The sequence below is a fragment of the Callospermophilus lateralis genome, unplaced genomic scaffold, assembly GCF_048772815.1.
Source record: "Callospermophilus lateralis isolate mCalLat2 unplaced genomic scaffold, mCalLat2.hap1 Scaffold_160, whole genome shotgun sequence".
NCBI classification, from domain to species: Eukaryota; Metazoa; Chordata; class Mammalia; order Rodentia; family Sciuridae; genus Callospermophilus; species Callospermophilus lateralis.
Genome location: NW_027512699.1, coordinates 1,280,975 through 1,303,841, shown reverse-complemented (window position 1 = coordinate 1,303,841; position 22,867 = coordinate 1,280,975).

Sequence of the window (22,867 nt, the reverse complement as noted above, 5' to 3'; positions counted from 1 at the left end):
ACCATTAATCTTTTATTTAATTTCAAAGTTTTGGAAAGCTTTAGATTTTTGAAGTAGTATAACATGATATAAGAAGTTTTAAGACATACTAAAGAACATTGCATGTTAGGTATTTCCATCTATTTCTGACTGCAGAATCTCTCTTTCTCAGTAATATATGCTTACAAGTAAGGTAATGATTGCACCAAGGAATCATGGATATAGAATAGAAAGATGGTTAGCCAGTTTGCCTGACAGGCTAAATTATATGAGCAGTTCTTCATATAACTTCAATACAGATAAATTTATCTATGTTATATAAATGCATAGTTAGGTAAGTAATTTATATAATTTTCATATTAATATTCTCAGTTTAAATAAAAGAAATAGTATCTGCTTGACCCTACAGATGAATGCATATATATACACTAATATTATATTCAACAATATTATTGGATATAATGTCAAGTTATAGTTTCTTTTTCTTTATAATATTTTTGTAGTCATAGATGGACAGAATGCCTTTATTTATTTTTTATGTGGTGCTAACTATTGAACCCAGTGCCTCATACATACTAGGCAAGCACTCTGCCACTGAGCTACAGCCTCAGCTCAAGTTATAGTTTCTTAAGACCATGTGGTATGATATAGCAATTGAAAGATAGCTGAAAAATAAAAATGCAGAGTTACAGGAATAGTTCTTACAATTGTGGTTATTTGGATAATTATGTCAATACAAAAATAATAATTAGAAATTAAATCATTAGAAAGATTTTTATTAGGTACCTTTTATTATTACTAAAATATTAGAACCTTTGTTCTACAATACTACTCAGAGGTGGTTATATTCATGTATAAATTTGCTGAAAATATGGCACTGGGAAATGACTTGAATTTTTATAGACTATTTTCACTAGTATAATTCCTTTCAAATATTCTTTAATTTTTGATGTCAGAGTTTGTGTTGTATTAAAAGTTATAAATAGTGATGAGATTTATATTAGTTCTAACTCTACATTGTAAATTAAAACTTTAATAAGTTAATCCCTGCATGAGAACTTTACTCTGGCCATGTTGTTCACAAGCTGAGAACGCATGCTCTTCTTTCATGACTCTTGCCACTTATAACACAGAATTGTTTCTAAAAGAGTCTTCATCAAAAGTAGTAATAAGGATTTGGTCTGGGACAACAAAAGTATCATCATAAAATCATCATCGTATTTCATCCTGTTTTATTATTTTTACAACACTTAGGACATAGGAGACCAGTACTGCTACCTTGTAGACTATGATGCTTTGACAGTATTCAGTGATATAGTTGATAAAAAGAAAAGAAATACTGTATAACAATGACAGTAAATGTGTTTACTTTTTTCCAGAAATCAGGTAGCAATTTTTTTTCATTTTATTTTTTTTGACTTATATGTAACAGTAGAATCTATTTTGATATATTTATACAAGCCTGGAACATATCATATTCTAATTAGGATCTCATTCTTGTAGATGTGGTTTCTGTAAAGTGATGGTGCCACCAAATATGGCCAATGATAATGCTTCCATTTCTCTCATTTTCTGAATTGATTTTTTAAAAACCTGTTCAAAGTTTCTTAATGGAAAGAATGGTATCTTTCTATTCTTTGTTACTTAAGTTGGCACCATTGGAGCAGGGCAACCTAGAAAAACAAAAGCACCTTGTACACAGTATACACTTTAAAACAGAATTAGCAATGAATTAAAATAGTAGAATATTATTAAGAAGACTTTAATACAGAAATATAAGAAATATTAATTATGAAGTACTACTATTGCAGTATTTTCAATTAAGTTGATTAAAGGAAAAGAAAATATACACAATATCTCAATGAAATTCCTAATAGTATATGATTAATCTTAATCTACTTTTTAAATTAAACAAAAATAATAATAAAGTAAGATTTGAAAGGCTAATTCTTTAAACTAAGACAGAATGCTCTTTCTGATCAAACCTAATCCTACATTTTATCATTAATGTTTAAAGTTCATTTTAATTAATTAGATAATAGGCAATACTATGCTCAATCTCCACTATTATTTTAATTATATTTGAAAGTTTTGTCCAAGACAATTATCATATAAGTTTTACTTACTGAAAAAGAGAGAGTGCATAGTCTCAAATTACATACAGCTTAGTTGGCTACTTAGAAAATTCTAAGAAAGCAACTGCTAACTTATTAGAACTAAGAAGGCAGTTTGTTCAAAAAGGAACCACACGTCACAATCTGTATATGATTACAGTGATAACAAATTTGACACTGGCTTGCAGGGGAAATAATTCCTTTTACAGTAGTACCATACTCCAAATAATAATAATAACAACAGTAACAATAATTGAAAATAATCAGATGCCATGAGTGTAAATATTTTCAGGGCCTAGATTTTAATATGTTGTGGAGTCTAAAGCACCAAATTTGATTCAGACAAATTTGGGCAGCATTTTGTCCTATCAGAAATTTGATTGATTTACAAGTGAGAAATATGAGAAAGCCTTCTTATCTTTTAAGTCAGAAAGTGTATCTTGCAAATAGAGAATAAACATAGATTAATATGTACATGGAATGATCAGGAAATGACAAGTTTCATAACAGTGGATTTTCTAGATGATGAAGATTTTAATGATGTTGGTGATATGCCAAATTACATTCAGGAAATATTTATTGTGCTTCCTTCAATTTCTGACAGACTGTAATAACAAATACGACATTGCTATGAATTTCAAATAGCTTGACAATCTAGTGTTGAGGATACCAGTGTAACTGTATTAATAGAAAAACTATAATAACTGCAATTATAATCCCAAATTTTTAATATTTCAGTTACATAACAAAATTACAGTGGGAGAAGTCATGATAGGCTCCAAACCATTAGGGGAATGGCAGATTTGAACATTAAAATTTGGTTACCAAATTGTTGCCTTGCTCTTGCCTAGAGTAACTTTCACATTAATCATAAAATTCATGTTTTCCAACTCGAATGGGTACTTTCCTAAGTACTTTAAAACCCTATGTTTCAGAGTATAGAGATCTATTTAAAAAGTACATGCATATAAAGTGGGGATGTCCTGTACTTTTATTTCATAGATTTAAAAAGAGTGACTTGAGTTGTTACACAGATAGTTCAAAACCATCTGTCAGTTGCAAAGTCAGTACCAAAATATTAGAAACAGATTCTTACTCTTTTATGTTAGAATCATCCTTCTCTCATCCCTCACCTTGAATGTAACACCCAGTTTAGGACTAATATTTTGAACATAGAACTAACTTTCTGAAATTCTCTATTTATAAATTTGATGTGTTTTTGTTAGCCTTTTTTTTACTATCTATCCCTAATACCCCTACTATTTTACCAGGGTGAATCAGAGCATGAATATAAAAATATGCTTGATATAGTTGAGAAATTTATTCCATGCTTTTTAACAAACCATCAGTTAGGAAAAAATATTAAACACTTGAGGTTACCAGTAGTTTACTGTTATGTTATTCGCTATAAAACAGTAAAAATTTCAAATATTCTAAATCTGCTTATGAAGTCAACCTTTATTAATGAGGGTAATGAAGTATTTAGAAGCAAACAAAAGACAAATGAAAGGTTAATCTCAGGAAGGAGTAAATATAGAGATGGCTATAATGTCAGAGCCACTAACCAGAATTTTTTGTAGTTAGCAAGAGCTATAAAACATCTCATATACAGTCATTTAAAATGAACATATCCTTCTGGATGCTACTTATTTGTGGTGGCATTGGGCCAACCTAGTTTTCACTCCTTTCAACTATGTTTTTATTTGACTATTGTGTATACACAGTGCTACAGGAATAACAACATATTTAAAAATAACAATCAACATGGGTAAACAAATTGTGGGATCATAAGACAGTTAATTCTTAAACATTTTCAGCTTAAAAATGTTGGCTATATGTATGGTCTGTTTAGCCTTCTCATGGACTATATTGAAAATTTTCTTACAGTTTATTTTCTGAAATTTAGCTTACCTATTTCAATTGTTGTTTAGCTGATTATCTGAAAAAAAGATATTTTTATTGTGAAGAAGCAATTAACTAGAATTATATTTGTGAACCAAAAATGTCAGATGCTGCTTACAGCAGATAATCATTTCACCCTCTTGAGTTACTAAAATGTATAATTTTATCCTCACGATAACTCGATGAAGGAGTTATTTTTATTTTTAAACAACCATGGAGGAATATAAGGCTTAGACAGGTTAAATTCTTGCTTAACTTCTTAAAGTATATTTCAAGGTGTTTACTAAATTTTGTTTACCAACTGAAAGAAAATAAAAATGAGTGCCAAAATCTCATGTCAGCTTTGATATATGATTCTTTGATATACTTGGATTATTGATTCTTCCTTCAAATTTGTGGTGTAGGATGCCTTATGCCAGGATAGATGCCTTCAGTCTGATGTCACACTTTGCACAAATGTAAATTTCAGATACGTGAGTTGACTCTGCAATATTTAAATAGTGAAAATCCTGAAGTTCAGTTCAGTAATCTTGCCATTGAATGCATAATTTTTAGAGGGACTAGTTGTATGATGTCTTGTAAAAATTCAATAATCATTGTAATGCAATAAAATCAAAGTGTCAATAGGTTAATTTAATTGTCTAATTGCTGGAGTATAAATATAGATTTATAAGTAATGAATAACAGGTGTTCCTAACTTTATATTACTGGAGAGACTTCAGAACCTTAGAAATGAACAGGAGCAAAGAAGATACAAATTTAGGTCTGAACTATAACAATCTTTCTAGAGCACTCTTCATACGTGTTCAGTTAAATTTTGATTGAATACTTCCAATGAGAAGGAACTTATCTCTTTGTATGGCATCCTATACCATTTAAAAAATACATTATAGCTGTCCTTAATCTTTCATAGGCTTTAACTTATTCTGGATTTTATAGCTCTAATTATAAGAACTATAAATTATTTCTGCAAATTCAAGGATAATAGTTCAATATAATGATTTAACCCTAATCATGCTGGTTTCATTTACCCACTCAGCCAGACACCATTTAATCCAGATTCCTAATGTTCTGATCTAATGTATATGCCTTAATTCTGTCTGGAATATGAAAATAATGACTACCAGTTTTCAGAACTTTACTATGTGTCATTCAGTCAAAATTCCATTTGCCTACTTGGAAAATTTATACCACAGGGTTCGGATGTGTAATTAGTAGGTGCCAATATAGAAAAATCTGGCTAGCCAACAACAAACAGTGATTGATAAGATAGTATTATACTCCCCAAAATAAAGAACATTTTTCTATATTAATAAATAATATATGACAGGTCTTCTATTTATTTAATTGCCTGTCTATCCATTTCCCCATCCATAAAAAACATAGAATGTAGTTCTGAAGAGTTATACAAGCTGTAGAATAATGGGTGCATTTTGATATTTTTTTCCATTGTTTATTGCAATATGTATATAAAACATAAAATCAATCATCAATGGCATGAAGTATTTTCACAATGTTTTGTAACTGTTACCATATTAATATTTTCAAATAAATGTTTGGGAAAATTCACAAATATTTTCTGATACTTGAAAATTTCAGTAATTAGAAGAAAGATGTAGATGAATGTAAAATATAGGATAAAAAGTATGTGGGAAAATTTTTATGATAATGTTTGAAAGTTGAAATATGAAAAATAGATCTAGAAATTATTATTTCCAGAAAAGAAATTTGTTTAAATCTTCCCTTGTTTGAAAGAACAAGTCCTCGAATAAAAAAAAAAAAAAAAAAAAAAAAAAAAACTTATATGAGAGTAAATGTGGTCAATGTAGAATGATGCCAACAACAATTATGATGAAATTTCAGAACCTACCTGGAGGAAACAGAAGAGGATTCCCAGAACACAAGTTTCATAAAAGTTATTGTCTTCTTGTTCAATCCATTTTTGCCAACTCAAAGGATATCTACATTTTAGGCACTTACTAAGAGCCATGTGTAATAAATACAGGAATAAAATGAGTGCCAAATCTCAAGTATTAGTTTTATTTTGACTTTTCTTTAAAAATATACTTTTCTCAATAGTTGACTATCTGAAATACTGGAGGTTTTGTTGAAAACATGATATTGTGGGCTGGGCACAGTAACATAATAAAACCTTCTTATAAAACCAAAAAATCTACACATGAAGTATTGCAGGAACTCATTTGTGTGCTTTCATAAATAATCAAAACACTGTTTTTAAATTGAAAGTCCACAGACTGGAGCAGGGTGATAAGACTGAATAGTAGTAGCACAAATTTTACATCAAACAATTTCACTCCCAAGATCCACCTAATTCCACATGAAACACTCTAAGTTGCAAAAGGATAATAATGAAATGCAAGTGAAAATATCTACACCTGAATCCTGGAATTGATTATACCTATTTAATTATTTCCAGTAAACTATCACAATGTCTATATTTCTGTCTGAAGATGTTCTCGCCCTATTAACGTGTTCTCACTAGAGGGAGAAGCAAGTCAAAAAGCAATGATGTTAAAGTCTTGAAAGCAACTCTCAGTCGTTGAGGAGCCTGAAGTGTTGAACACCCTAACATTCTCCCATCTGGGAAAAGTTATAAGTATATTTTACAATTTTTTTGTAGCATTCTCAGTTGGACTGAGATTTCTCTCTGTTGACTACTGTGCATAACTCACTAATGTGAGGCTATTTTATTGTTTTTTTTTTTTTAAATATCTTATTTACCTGCTTTTTCTATTCACTTAAAATAGTTTTTGAGTCACCTTCCAAATAAACTGGACACAAATTCTTCTCAATTTGAACTTTGGTGGAATTCTAAATGAACAAAATTTTATATGGAAGAGAAGACATCTTAAAATAAGAATGAAAACTTTCTCTGAAAGATAAACCCCAGAAGAGAATACAAAGAACAAAACAAATTAATATATCTGAAAAGCAATTATTGAAAAGCAGTTTTCGGCTTTACTATGAAAAAGCTTAGAATTCACCAATGCTATTCTTAGAATACATAAAGCAGAATAAACTCAAAATAAACTATATATATATATATATATGTATTATAATCACAAACAGTGGTTGATAAGAATATATATATTATATATATCGCAAGAAATATATATATATATATTACATATATATTGCAACAAATATATGTGTTATATCAAATCAGAGAAGTTAATTTATGAAGCAAACAATCTCTGAGAGAAAGGTGAATGACGAATGAAATAAACTTACAGAGAGTAGAAGCTATAGGAACAATAAACTAATAGAAATCTTTAATTGCTGGTGGATGAATATGGATTAGTTTGTAGTAAAATCTCTTGGGAAAATACAATGCGAGCATGGACAATTTTGGGGTCTTACCGCCAGAGCATCATTGAGTTTTCATACTGAGTCAAGAAAAGTACAAACATGGCTCAGGCAGTGGGGAGTAACTAAAACTAATCTAGGAAGAGACAAAACAAACATTAGAAATATTCAAGTACAGAATTGTCACACAGAAAATTTGAAGTGATCATAATACGTATGTTAAGGAACCTAGCAGTAAGGAGAAAAAAAATGTAAGAATGAGTGGGTAATGTTGGTAAAGAAAGTGAAAGTATAACAAGAATAAAAAAACGATAGCAATAATTATAATAAAGTATGAGTAATTCTCAAAATGCATTCTACTGTCATGTATAACTAATTAGAACAAATTTAAAAAAAGAATGAATACTGTCTTTGATGAACTTCATAATAGTAGACTGATGAAAACATAAATGATTTGAGACATATGCCAACTAAAACTTCAAAAGTCAAAATATGAGAAGAAAACATGAAGAAAAAAGGCACATTTAATTCAATAAAAGTGGGACAAATGGAAAAGAAAATAAAGCACAAACATAATAAATAAAAAGACATTGAAGATGACATCATTAGAAAATTAGCCATAGCAGCTAAAATACTATTATAGCAATAATCACTTCAATTAGAAATAGTCTGAATGTGCCAATTAAATATCAGAGCTTGTTAGAGTGGATAAGAATAACAAAATCTAAGTGCATATCATCTGTAAGAACCCTACTTTAAACATAGAAACAAAATCATGTTAAAAAATTATCAGTGGGGAAAGATATAACAAGCTAAAAGCTATTAAATTAACTTTGACCGAACAGCTAAATAGTGGAAATTATCAGGCATAAATAGGTGGTATTACATATTAATAAAAAGTACTAGTCCTCCTAGAACACAAACCAATACTTAACATGCCTGCTACAAACAATAGAATATCACAACTCATTTATCAAAAATTGATAGAAATGGATGGAGAAATAGACAAGTCCATTATTACAGCTATAGACTTCAACATGCCTCTCAGTAGATAGATTCAATTGACATAAAATGAATGAGGATATAGTTGATTTTAACAGCACTATCAGTTAAGTTTATTTAACTGATATTTATAAAATAGTTCATCAAGCAACTGCAGAAGATATAATCTTCTCATGCTTACATGAAACATTCTCCAAGATGCATCACATTCTGAAACACAAGTCAGATACTAATTTTTTTAAAGATTAGAAATCATACAGTGTCATTTTCAGATGAAAATGGAATTAAGGTTAAAGTTAGTAACAGATTGATGATAAATAATGAACTATTTTGAGATCAAACAGCACACTTTAATAATAGATCAACTCTATGTAAACAAATATAAAAATATATTGACCTAAACAATAATGAAAATATAACATTAGAATTTGGGAGATGCAGCAAAAGCAGTACTTCTAATGCAACATATAGAAATAAATGCATACACTACAAAATAATAAAGATCTAAATTTAATAGCACACTACCTTTAGGAACCAAGAAAGCAATAGAAACCTAAAATAGGCACCAATACAAAAAAAATTAAAAGGAGAATCATAATACAAATCATGAAATAAAAGTTTTATTCTTTGGAAAGACAAGTAAGCTGATAAAGCAGAAAATAGGATAATTAAAAAGAGGAAAATCATAGGCTATTAGAGTCTCTAAACAAGTCAGGATGGCGCCTGGCATTTTGCAGAGGGAGTGGTTTGTGAAGTAACGCCAGCGAGCCATTATGTGTGGAGATTCCTTATTGGTTGACTGCTGTATCTAGTTTATGTTAATTAAGATAGGCTGTGTGTGATGTATATATACCCCTCCGGTCCTACAATAAATGGCTCCCACTCCTGCTGTATCAATGTACATAAGTTGCTCGTCACTCCCCGGTTATTTTGCTGCAGCTGGACTGCGGCAATAGGCAATATCAGAAATGAAAGATGGGCATAGCTTCTGATCTCATGGACAATAAAATGATAACAAAGGAATACTGTGGTCAGCTCTGTCACAAATTTGATAGTTTACATGAAATGGACTAAGTTTTTGAAGAAAAATTATCAAAACTACTGTTAGGAAAAGAATAGATAATCTATTTGAACAATGTATATTAAATAAACTGAATCTCTAATTAATAAAAAATGAAGTGCCAGACTGCAGCAACATACATGCCAAACCTTAGAAACCAGTGACAGGTGATGGGGGATTAAGAAAGACAAAACAGAACAACAACAACCAAAACAACAACAACAACAACAACAACAACAAAACACTTATAGAGAGGAAGCTTAGACAAGCTGGGACACTGTCCTCTGATGGATGAACAATGATACAGAGCTAGTACAGCATTTTTATTATATAGGTTTTATAATCAAAAGGTGATTTGTAGAAAATTTTGGTAAAGCAGACAGACTTGAAGTTCACAGCACCTTGAAGTTCACAGCACAGTCCTGCATAGGAAGGGCATGGGTGACCTTCAGAGGTGTGGGCTGGCCATGAAATAAAAGGTATAAAAGTGGTACTACCAAATAAACGCAGAAGTCCAGAAATATATATTTTAAAAGCAGGAGCATGATGTGTTGAACAGACCAGATGGGTCTGACCCCTTACAACAGCAACAACAACAACAAAACAAAACAAAACGAAAAAACACCTTGCTTTACTTATATCAGTACAGACCAAATTGAATCCATATGAATAAGGTTTTAGTGTAGCAGGGCATCTTGAATAAACAGGTTCTTTAGAGCTTGACAGGATACACCTACCTCTGGATGGCTGTGTTTGATCTTGAGGCTGTGAGAGCATGTTCTAAGTTTTCTTGAACCTGGGAATTTCACACAGGTTGACTCAAACAAACCCATAATTCATATAAGGTTTCTAACAACTGTGGGACATTGTGGTTATCTTTTCATGCCCAGAACTCTGTAGCCTCAGCAGCTAGTATGTGGGCTCTAGGTCAAGACTGATATAGTTCTGTGCATTGCATACAGCTTCCCTTGACAGGGCATAGCAACTGGGAAATCTTTTATTTTGTACGCCTGCACAGAAAGGTCCCAGAGTAAGCACAGCCACAAGGCAATCTGAGAAGATGATCCAGGTCACTGTTCTCCACACCAGATCAAGATGATTTTACTAGAGAATTCTATCAATAATTGCAGGCATAAATAATACCAGTTCTCAATGGTCTCAGAACATAGAAGAAGCATTCACTAATTCTATATGACCAATATTATCCTAACTCAAATTATATGAAACCATAACAAAATATAAAAAAGAGCAATACTTCTCATTATCATAGATGCAAAAGTCTCCATAACCTTTAGCAACTTGAATTCAACTACTTATAAGTTGAATTATACAGAACCAAAATGAAATATCTGTTGCAGTTAGTATAAAGGCTAGTTGTATATTAGAAAATAAATTTATGTCAACTACAATGATAGAATAAATAAGAAAAAAATATGATCATATTAATGCATAAAAAAGGATTTGACAAAAATCTAACACTCATTAATTATTAAAATTCTCAATGCACTTGGAATAGAAGAGAACTCTCTCAAATTTGCAATGAACATGTACAAAATTTCCACAGCTAGCATTAAAGTATGTTTTCCATAAGTTTAGTAAGGAGACAGAGATCTCTCCACTCACCCTCCTATTCAACATTATACTGAAAGTCCCATATAGGGCAGTGAAATAAGAAAAGGAACTAGAACAGGTATGACTAAGAATATATAGAGCTATACTTGTTCACAAAGAATAAAATAATCTATTTAGGAAATCCCAAGGAACTGCCATATATTTTCTGCAAAACTACAAAACTACACCCAAAATATAAAAATATACAAAAAATAAATTGTGTATTGTATTTTTGCAATTTGAATTTTGACAGTATAATTTTCAATAATAGAAAAATGAAACATTTGTGTAAAATTAGAATATAATGTATACAGAGTCTCTATGTCGACAGCTAAACTGTCTTGGTAAAAGAAATGAAAGCAAATCTAAATAAAAGGTAAGATAGTTCATTTTTACAGATTTGAAAGCTTAGAACTGAAAAGATGTAAATTATTTCCAAAGTAAGCTATATATCTCATTTTATTCTAGTAAAATATCCCAAGAAGCTATTTTTCAGACATTGAAAACTGATTCCCCTGAATACATATTCATTATATTAATGTGCATCAGCAACTTATACTATTATGCACAATTATACTGCCCCAAGAAAAAATAAATTTTATTCTAAAGTTTATATGGAATGAAAAAAAAAATATCTGGAATACCCACCACAAATACTTAGAAATGATAAAGTTGGAAAACATAAATTAATCAATTGTATTTATAATTTAAGACTACAATAATCAATACAACAAGAATAGATGCCTCAGGCTGAGGTTGTGGCTCAGTGGCAGAGTGTTTCCCTGGCATTTGTGAAGCACTGAGTTCGATTCTCAGCACTGCATATCAATAAATAAAATAAAGGTACATTGATAACTAAAAAATATATTTAAAAAACCAGATGCCTCTTTCAATGGAACATAGTAAAGGGAAAAAGTGAATCCTCTTGAATAAAGTCAACTTTTCATTGATACAGAAACAAAAAATTAGAGACAAAATGTAGTATTTACAACCAGTGGAGCTAGAACAGTTGAACAACCAGATGAAAGAACAACAAAGAATCTAGATTTACATTGTGTATATATGCCACATTTTTTTTATCCATGCATCTGCTGAAAGGAAAAGAGAATAAAATCATGGCATTTGCAGGTAAATGGATGCAGTTGGAAAGATAATGCTAAGTGAAGTTAGCCAATCCCACCCAAAACAAATGCCGAATGTTTTCTCTGATATAAGGAAACTGATTCATAGTGGGGTAGGGAGAGGGAGCATGGGAGAAATAGAGGAACTCTAGATAGGGCAGAGGGGTGGGAGGGTAAAGGAGGAGGCAGGGGTTTAGAAAGGATGGTGGAATGTGATAGACATCATTATCCAAAGTACATGTATGAAGACACAAATTGGTGTCAACATACTTTATATACAACCAGAGATATGAAAAATTGTGCTGTATATGTGAATTAAGAATTGTAATGCATTCTGCTGCCATTTATTTTTTAAAAATATAAAAAAAGAACCTGTATTCACAGACTTATGCTTTTCATAAAAATGAACTAAAAATGAAACATGGACCTAAATGAAAAACACAAGACTAATTACTCATTAGTATATTTCCAAAAGATCAAAAGGGGAAAATTAAGGTAACTTCAGTCTAAAGACCAAATTTCAGATTCAACACCAAAAGCATGATCATGATCCATGAATGAAACAAGTGTTAAGTAAGAACTTTTTAAAATTAAATCTGATGCTTTATAGAAGACATTGTTAAGAGAATTAAAAGATAAGTCACAGCATAAAAGACCTTATATCCAAAATGCCCAAGTATATGTTTGAGTCAATGGAAAGAAAATAATTCCCATCAGTCAAAGAGGGCTAAAAAGACTGACACACCCCACAAATAAGATGTACAGATGGCAAATTACAATATAAGAATGCTAAATATTATTCATTATTATGGAATTCAATTTAAACCACAATGAGTTCCTGTTAACAACTAGAGAAGAAATGATTGGGTTACAAGAGCCTTAACCCAATCAGTGAACTAATCCCCTGATAGGGATTCACTGGATGGTAGAGTGTGGCTGGAGGACTTAGAAACTGGGAACTGCTTTGTATTTATATATATTGGGTTATATATTTGAATATATTTGTATCTGGCAAGTGGAGACCTCTCTCTCTCTCTCTCTCTCTCTGCTTTCTAATCACCATGTAAGCTTCTTTCCTTTGCCACACTCTTCAGGCATGATGTTCTATCTCACCATGAGCTCCAAGGAATGGAAATGGCTGTCCAAGGACTTAGACCTCTGAAACTTGAGTCCCCAAATAAACCTTTCCTCCTCTACAATTGTGCTGGTAAGGTCCTTTAGTTGCAGCAACGAAAAACCTGACTAAAACAGTGGTTATTCTCCCTGATTTTTCCAATGGTGGATATAGGAAATAATATATTTTTCAATACATGATGAATACTATTATATCACAGTGATTGGATCATTTTGCCCAAAGTGACTTTCTTTTAAAAAATACAGAAGGACAAGATAAAATAACTTCACTGAATAGAGACCTGACAGTATAGAACCTGATTCCTGACCTCTCCAGGTGATCAAGATTCATAGTAATAGTGATATGTCAGGTAGAGTATATGTACTTGTGAAATGATGCAATAAGGATGAGTCTTTACCCATATGATCTTTATTTTTAAAAACTTTTGACCCTTTTCTCATCATAACAAAAAAAAATGAAGAAACATCCCAATTGAGAGACATTCCATAAAGCATTGTGATCAGTACCCCTCACAGCTGGCAAGGTCATCATTAAGAAGAAAAAAAACTTCTTTTATCTTTTATCTTAGATAAAAGCCTGTAACCAAAAATAATATTAGGTCACTTTTCTAAATGAAGTATAGACTTTAAAATTTATCAACAATGTTCTTTATTTTAATAAATATATTACATTATATAAATTAAATAATATGTGAATAAAAATGGAAATTAGTTAAAGAAATATTAAACTCTCCCTTGTCTCAAATTTGTGTAAATCTTAAACCTTTATAAGTAGTTAATTTAATTTCATAAAAACTAATTATTGGATATAGTTGGAGAACCATATGTATAGTACATCAAATCAAATTATTCATTATATTGTGGGATTATTGCATAAGAGAATATCTGACCAATAAATGTATTTTAACATCATAGCTGTAATAAACATATTTTAATGTAAAGGTGAAAATTATTTTATGATATTAAACATAGTTTGTTTAATTTCCATTTATTTGTAGGGTTCCCAAAGTTTTTCTTGTTCAGGATGTCTAGTTTACTGCATTGTATTCACAAAACTTATTAATGCTATTTCAATTTTTAAAAATTTGTTGAGACTTTCTTTGTGGCCTACCGTTTCATCTCACCTGGCTAATGTTTCATGTGCTTTTGAGAAGAATATGTCTGGTAACTGTGAGATGGTATGCTATGTGGATGCCTGTTGAGCTCACTTGGTATAGGGTGCATGTTCTCTCTGCCATTTATTGATTTTTTGCCTGGATGATTTGTCCATTTCTAAAAGCATTTATCAAGTTCAAAATACTCTGTATAATAAATTCTTTAGTCTACTATTATTATTAGTTTTGTAAAATTAAAAATTATAATAAAGTTCAACAGCACTATAGGAATCCCATGATAGTGAAGACCAAGAGAATTGTATGTAGTATCATTGTGATGTAATTCAAATATTAACTAATACATTCAGACATAAACATGAATTTGGAAATGAATTTCAGTTGTTTTCACAGAAATTAAAGTTATGTAAATATACTAAAATTAAAAAAAAACGATAGAACTAATATGACTGTTGTGTAGTTGTATTGGTTGCTTTAACAAAATACTATAAACTAGGTGGCTTAAAGCAATAGAAATATATTGCCTCATATATCTGGAGACTAGAAGTCCAAAAGAAAAATTTTGACAATGCTGTGATCACTCTGAAGCATCTACAGGAGGATCATTTCTTGCTGTTTGCAGCTTTTGCTAGCCTTATGTACTTTATATTTGTAAAGACTCTATTCACATATAATGTAACATTCACAGGTACTAGGGAACAAGACATTAGCATATTTTTTGAGGGGGATTACAATTCAATATATAATAGTAACAAATATAATAATTAAGTAAAAGTTTTCTTATACATGAATAAAGACCAATTAAAAGCATATTTACATTTGGACATACGTGTCCATTGTATATAAATAGTTATATTTTCATATTTGCATTCAATTAAATAATATTATATTCGTGTGTATCCTATAAATAAATGTTCATAGTTAACTTTAGATACTCATTTGTTGGTATCCACAGAAAATTTATTCCAGGACTGTCCTGAGATAAAATCTGTAAATGCTTAATTTCCTTATATAAGATGATGTACTATCAACATATAATTTACACACACACACACACACACACACACATACATATACATCCTGCTGTATAATTTTAATCATTTTATGCCTAGTTGCAATATTCATGCTATGTAAATCATTGTCATATGGTGTGGCTTAGGGAATGGAGTTAAGAAAAGTGTCTCTATATATACAGGTGTGACATATATTTGGGGAATATTTTCAATTCATGGTTGGTTGAAACTGTGGATGTAGAATCCACATAAACAGAATGATGAAATATGTTTTAATAATGCTTATTTTCATTATGCTTTATAAAAATTTATAAGTGATGGGTTAATAAATTCTTAACATAAATATTTGATAAATAATTATAGAGATGGAAATGTTGATTATCTGATTTGAATATTATACACTATATACACACATTGAGTCATCACCCTGTACTTCATAAATACGCACAATTATTTTGTGCCAAAAAAATATAAGGATATAAACATTTAAAAAGAACAAACCAAAAAAGTGTAAAGAAAAGTTTAAATCATTTGGCTATGTCATCAAAATTAGTATCTGCTAAATAATAGTATATGATATTAAAATTTTTGTAGGAAAAAAATCTATCAATCATTTGTCTATACCATATTGGCTTCAACATTATGAAGCTGCATGGTATTAGATGATTTTGACAACCTTTTAATATCATTGCTTTTACAGCTATTAAATGCTAAAATATAACAGGGGGAAAAGGGTAGTAATGAAGATTAAGAGTGTTATTTATAAGAACAGGGTATAGTTTTAGGTAAATTCATGAAAATATCATTCAGTAATTAATTGTAAAGAATGCAAATCCTATGTGAAGATTCATACAAAGCTTTTTATGGTGCATTAAATAATATTTTGTTGAATAAATATTTTTTGCAGGCAAACAATAAAATTATAAAGATAAAATTTTACTTAATCAAAGTATAGAGGCCTAATGTAAACTCAATTAAAGCCCAACTTCTATTTATGGAAGAACCTAATAATTATAATCATATGTCATTCTGATACAGGATGGTGTAAAAACTGTAAAGCAGTTTTTGAAGCATAAAAGTAATAAGGAGAGTGGTTTTACAGGAAATTAAAATCTGATTTAAAAACTATATTAATTTAACAGCATGATAATAGATTTTGAATTTATTATACTTAAGTCCCATTTGGACAAGTGGATAAAAATTTCTCAATATTGCTTTTGAGAATATCAATTATATATTTGAAAATATTAAATTACACTTCTCATTTAACAATAATTTCCAGGTGGATAAAACAGTCAACTATGAAAATAAAACCATAAAAATCTAAGGAAAATACTTGTGAAAATACAATTATGAGAAAGGAAGTGATAAATTAAAATTTTCAATTGTATTTTTCCTAGTAATTCTAGTACCTACATATAGTGAAAAAAATATATATATTGGAAGAAAATATTTATAGAATTTTAGGAGACAATAACTGACAGTAATATAAGTTATTAATAATGAAGAAATTTTTAATACAATTACAGTTCTATATAATAGAATCATCTCCAATAACTCATATTTTGAAAAATACCGAGTGAACAAAAAATAAAATCATGAATTAATTTATCAGAGTCAAACTAATAAATTGAATATGCTCTCCATTTTAGAGTATCCCAAAACATTTTACTATCTAAATAGTAAACAGGTAGGTACTTGACTATTTATAATAATTGTTTTATTTAATTTTAGAATAGATATTCATTGTTTATATAGTCTTAATAAAAGTGTTGTTTGAAAATTAAAATACGAAATGATACTTCAATTGAATCTCTCATTTCAAAATTATACTGCAGTCCATATTCATTTGTATCTAATGGATTAGTATAGTTCTTTCTAATACTACCTGGAGGGTAATTTATCCTATCTCCTTTAAAGGTTAATATTTTACCTTCATTTAATTATAGTTTCACTATCAGACTAGACGTTCAATCAAAGTTATTCAACTTAAATAGTTCTTCATAAAGTCCAAATATTCTATAAGAGGAACAGACAAATTTAGGCAGGGTTAGTTTACAAGTAAAAAATATACTTTTCTATGTATTAATTCCTCAGTCTTCAAATCTTTGAACAAAAGTCAATTATGGGCTAAATCCCATTAGCTCAATATCAATATTGAATCACACTCATTCAGCACCTGTATACTGACAAATTGTCTAATGAGCAGTATGAAAAAAAAAGATGAAGTCTTCAGAATTCAACAAATGTTAAGTATAAGTTTGATAGTCTAAATTTTTATATATATTATTGGTTTGCAGTAAAACAGTCTTGGAATGCTCATAATTTGTGATGTGCAATGTAATATATATTGCAATATTAAAATAAAGAAAAATGACTGCAGCAGATAAGATTTATTAGATTATAACTTAATAAAATAACAAATAATAAAATAATACTGTCTAACCTGGGTTAATTTTAAAGATAATATATACTCAGATTGAAGAAAATAAAGTATGGGTAAAGTATGACAATAATGTTTCATAAAATATGAAAATACATTCAATGCTTAGGCAGTGCTTGAATCAAGCATATAAGAAAAGTCTTTTATTTGCTAATATTAAAATTGGAAGACTTTTATAGAGTTTAATTTTGATAAAGATGGAGGAAATTCATTTTTTTGGTTATCAAGGAAAAAAAATATAAGCTAAACCAAATGTCTGATAGAACATGGCAACAGAAATTTTAAAAATGGTATTACTTCAGGAATTTTAATGTATCTTTTTACAATTCAGTTGAAAATTAGTTGGATCAACATGATGATTTATTTTTATTTTTTTTAACCTCAGAATTTCCCCCACAAATTAATAGCCTGACTTCATTTGGTTTGTGGTCTTACTCAGATACAAATTTTCAGTCTCAGTTTCTTCAAATTAAGTATTGTTTCTTGGCCTTGTTGCCATTGATATTCTGTGTTATCTGTTTATTGTTTTTGATGTGTGGATTTATTCTGTGCATTGCTTAACAAAATTCCTGGTCTCTACCCACTAGATGCTACTTTCCCCTACCCATCATTGTGACAACCAAAAAATATCTCCAAATATTGCCCAGTTTTCCTAGGGGAGCAAATTCATCCCTGTTGGAAACTGCTCGTCCATAAGATGGCGGACTTTTGTAACCTACTTAATTCTACATCCTACATTTGTTGTGAAAAGTAAACATTTCATTAGTATCTGGATCCAGGGATTAGGATAAATAATAGTGTAGCATATATAGTATAGTTCCATGCATGTAGAAAATGATCCAGACATGTACTCTTATGATTTTATTTAAGGCCCTGTTTTATTCAATAAAAGTGACTGAAATCAGCTGAATTCTGTGGTACATTCATGTAATTATAGATATTCAGGAGACTAAGGCAGGAAAATTGCTTGAGGGCAGAGTTCAAGACCCAACCTGGGAAAAATATCAAGACAGGGTCTTAAAAATAAATCAAGGTATTTAACAATAATATTCAAGGTCCTTCCTGTTTCTAAATTTTAATGTATATTCTCACAGTTAAGTTGAAAATTACTTTCTAGAACAATGCGATTTTTTTACCTCAGAATTTTTAAGGACAGATTATTTCAGTCTATATAAATGCCTATTGCTTATCAAATTAATAGAAAACATAACTACAGGTGACTAAAATAAAATGAGTGTAAATCATAGTTTTAAATTATTCTACATAAATAAATAGGAAAATGAAAATAGATATTTCTTCTGACATAATTTATGGGGAGGAAAGACATATATGTATTATTCATAGGTTTATAATAATATTTATCATAAAGTAAGAATGCACAAAACCTGTTAATAATTATAAGCAAGTTGAAAACATTGATATTGGTAGACATATTTACTCTTTTACATTTTATTTATCATTTTGTTTACATAAATGATTTCACCTAAAACTCTTATGTGGGATTTTGAAAAAGAGACTTTATTTGACATTCTTATTTATGAAAAATTCCCTTTATTCTACTCTTTGATAACAGAAGTCCTTATTTGTACTAAAATTCAACAAAACCTGTTATCTTTCAGAACCATGTTGTAACTGGATAGATGCATAAATCCCAAATACTTGTCCTATGGTGGGCAGACACTGCTGAAATTCTCAATGACATCAGCATCCCAGTCACTAAGGCATTCCTTATCACAAGTATAAAGGGAGAGGCTTCCTTTCTTCCCTCCCAAGGGACATAGCCTACTGGTATGTTCTCTAATATTTCATAATCAAGCTTTTCTACCACAGTCCCTTCTCCAAGATATTTTACCCCTTTCTCAAAATGCTACTGAGAGAATGTCATATAATTTGTCTCATTTATTTTACGCCAACACCATTTCCAAAGCTCAATGTCACTTTAAGCACCTGTGCAAGGATATCAAATCAAAAGAGAATGCTGCCATATTAGTAAACTCTTCCTTATCCAGCTGAATAATTAATACAGTGCTTCCATTACAAACTCACGCTTCACTACTTTATGTCCTCCCAGTTCCTGCTAGTACTTAATTGCTAAATGTCATTGTGCTTTAAGTGAATTATCCTTTGATTTTGTTGCAAAGAGAGTTTTTATCAACTTGGATTCTGACTGTATATATGGAAAGCAAGTAAGGATTGATCCTGAGGAGAGTCAAACTGACAAGAAAACATCTACCTAGATTAAGTCTTCACATTTTAATAAGGCAAAGGAAGCTACTGTTCTCAAATAACAAAAATGTGTCTTCTTTGGCCAGTTTAGGTGTGTCAAGGGAATCTTGGTGGTTCAAGAATTTCAAATATTTCCAAGATCTCTACTTGCCAAGATGGTGACCAAGGAGAGGTAATGGTATGATTGCAGTCTGAATCTAATGGTCTGAGAAATGAGTGTCAATGGTACAAGGCCTAGTCCAAGTCCAAATTCAAAGATCGGAGAAGACCAAATCCCAGCTTGATGACAATCAGGCAAATGAGAGAAATGTTTCCTTACTTAACACTTTTGTTCAATTTGGGCCATAAATGAATTGGATAAGACTCACCAATATTATGGACTGCAATGTTCTTCCTTCATCTACTAATCCAAATGTTAATGTCATCCAGAAACACTCACAGGCATACCCAGAATAACGATTAACCAAATACCTAGGCATTCTGACCCAGTCAAGCTTTTATATTAAGTTAATCATCATCCTAGGGCCAATGCATAAATAAATTATGAAGAGCCCACTTCATTTGGGATTAGAAGGATTTTGTACTCTATGACCAATGAAGGGTCCGAATCCAATACCCTATTTTGAGTGTCTGCTTTTCAAGGCCATTCTTAATACCAATTATGTAATTCTGGATTCCTCAAAAAAAGAAATCATTATATTGAAGAGCTATTGGCTCAGGATTCTTTTGTCACTATTCTCATTAATCAAGATATGAATCAGCCTAGATGTGTATCAGTGGATGAATGGATAAAATGTGATTATGTATTCATAATTAAGCCATAAGAATGAGAGAAATTCTGATATTTATAACAACTTGGATGAACATGGAGGACATTGTATTAAGTGAAATAAACCAGGCACTATAGTGCATAATCCTACCACATGACTACCAAATTACCTATTTTTTTTTTTTTTTGTGGTGTGGAGGATTAAACCCAGGGCCTTGTGCATGTGAGACAAGCACTCTGCCAGCTGAGCTATATCCCCAGGCCTCCCCAAATTAATCTTATAGAAGTAAAGAGCAGAATGGAGGCTACCAGAGTCTGGGGCAATTGGAAGTGGAATGGGGTTTCGTTAAATGACAAAATCAGTTACTTAGAAGGAATAAGTTCAAGAGATCTGTTGCATACCCTGGTTAGTATAGTTAATAACAATAAATTGTATTCTTAAAAAATGCTAAAAGAGTGGAAATGAAGTGCTCTTACATGAAAATTATGACCCATGGCATATTACACACATTAATTAGCTATAATTAATCATACCACAATGTTTATATATATTCCAAGACATCATGTTTTAAATGATAAATATATACAACATTACCTATAAATTTAAAATAGTAATAACCATAAGAAAACCTGGGATAAGACTTAGGTGCAAATAATTTATTTATGCAGTGGCCCTAGGAAATAGGAGGAGTATAAAAATCAACGCAGAGAAGTGAAGAAAGTCAATGAAAGTTCTGCTAATGAACAAAGTACTGCTGTAGGCAACCAGAACTTGATCCTTTTGGGGAATTGCTGAAATATTATGTAAAATAAAATAACTCAATTTTTACACTGAGATAAGAATTTTAGGTATTCATACACAAGCCTCCTTCCCTCATTAGTTGAGTATTCTTCTGTATTATTAACTGGAATTTCCAACTTGCCCTGAGAGAGGGCCCTCAGTACCCTCCTAGCTGAAAACAAGTAGATGACTTTAGGCAGAAAGGTAAAGAAATAACTAGCAATAAGAGAATACATACATGTAACTTATGGGGTATGGAGTGGGACTAATGCAATTTTGGCAAAAGACAGACAGCATTTCCCAAGGAATTCCTTTTTCCTTAACATTTAGTGAATTCAAAAATAAAACTTTAGAATCAGAAAAATTTTAAAAAATAATAGGAAATCAAAACTTTTTTCATTGTTATATATGTACTCAATTTTTTATTTCTTGTGTCAATTTGGCAATTTTAATTGCTCAGATTAAGATTATTTGTGTTGAATATGTCAAGCATGATATACTAAAAGACTTTTTTCATTATGATGCTGGTGATATGGTATTTGTACATCTGGGTAAATACAGGAATTTCTGAAAGGATGGTAAATATTTTTGCTTTTATTAGTGCATTATAGTTCTACAGAAAAGTATAGTTAATGTTGACATATTCATAAACACATACAATATAATTTGCTTCATTTCAATTTTATGAATAAGCTATTACCACTTTAACAATGGTAATAGCTTATTCATAAAATTTTGGACACATTTTCCATATACGTTTTCATTTAGTTTCTCCAGCAACTCTAGGAAGGGCAGAAAGCAATGATACCCATGTCGTGGGTATTTTGTTGCAACTAAACTTGCCTTTTTACCAAAGTTCTTTTTTTTCCCTCTTGTTTTAAGGGCCAAAAGTGAATTAACATTTTTACAGAGAGGCTATCTAAGATTTACAAGATTAGCAGATGTTTTTTCTCTTTTCATTGCTCAGTTTACTTAGAGTGTAAGCTGAGAGGGAGCCGAGAGTAAATCATTGAATCCAAGAGGATTCATTAGGGAACTTGCCTTTTTGAGAGAGGTGTTGATTTGCATATTGTAAGTCTCCTATCTATTAAAGCTACATCCATGGTAGGCCTGTAAACATTAAGCTTAGTAAATATTTCTAATATATATTTATTTCTAGTGCAAATGTGTTTTCTCAATTTATACACTATGTGTTGCAGAGGGTGTTGAAGAAAAAAGTAGTAGACCATAGGTAGACTTGAGGTCATTCCTGGCACTCCCAATTCCTAGAAGG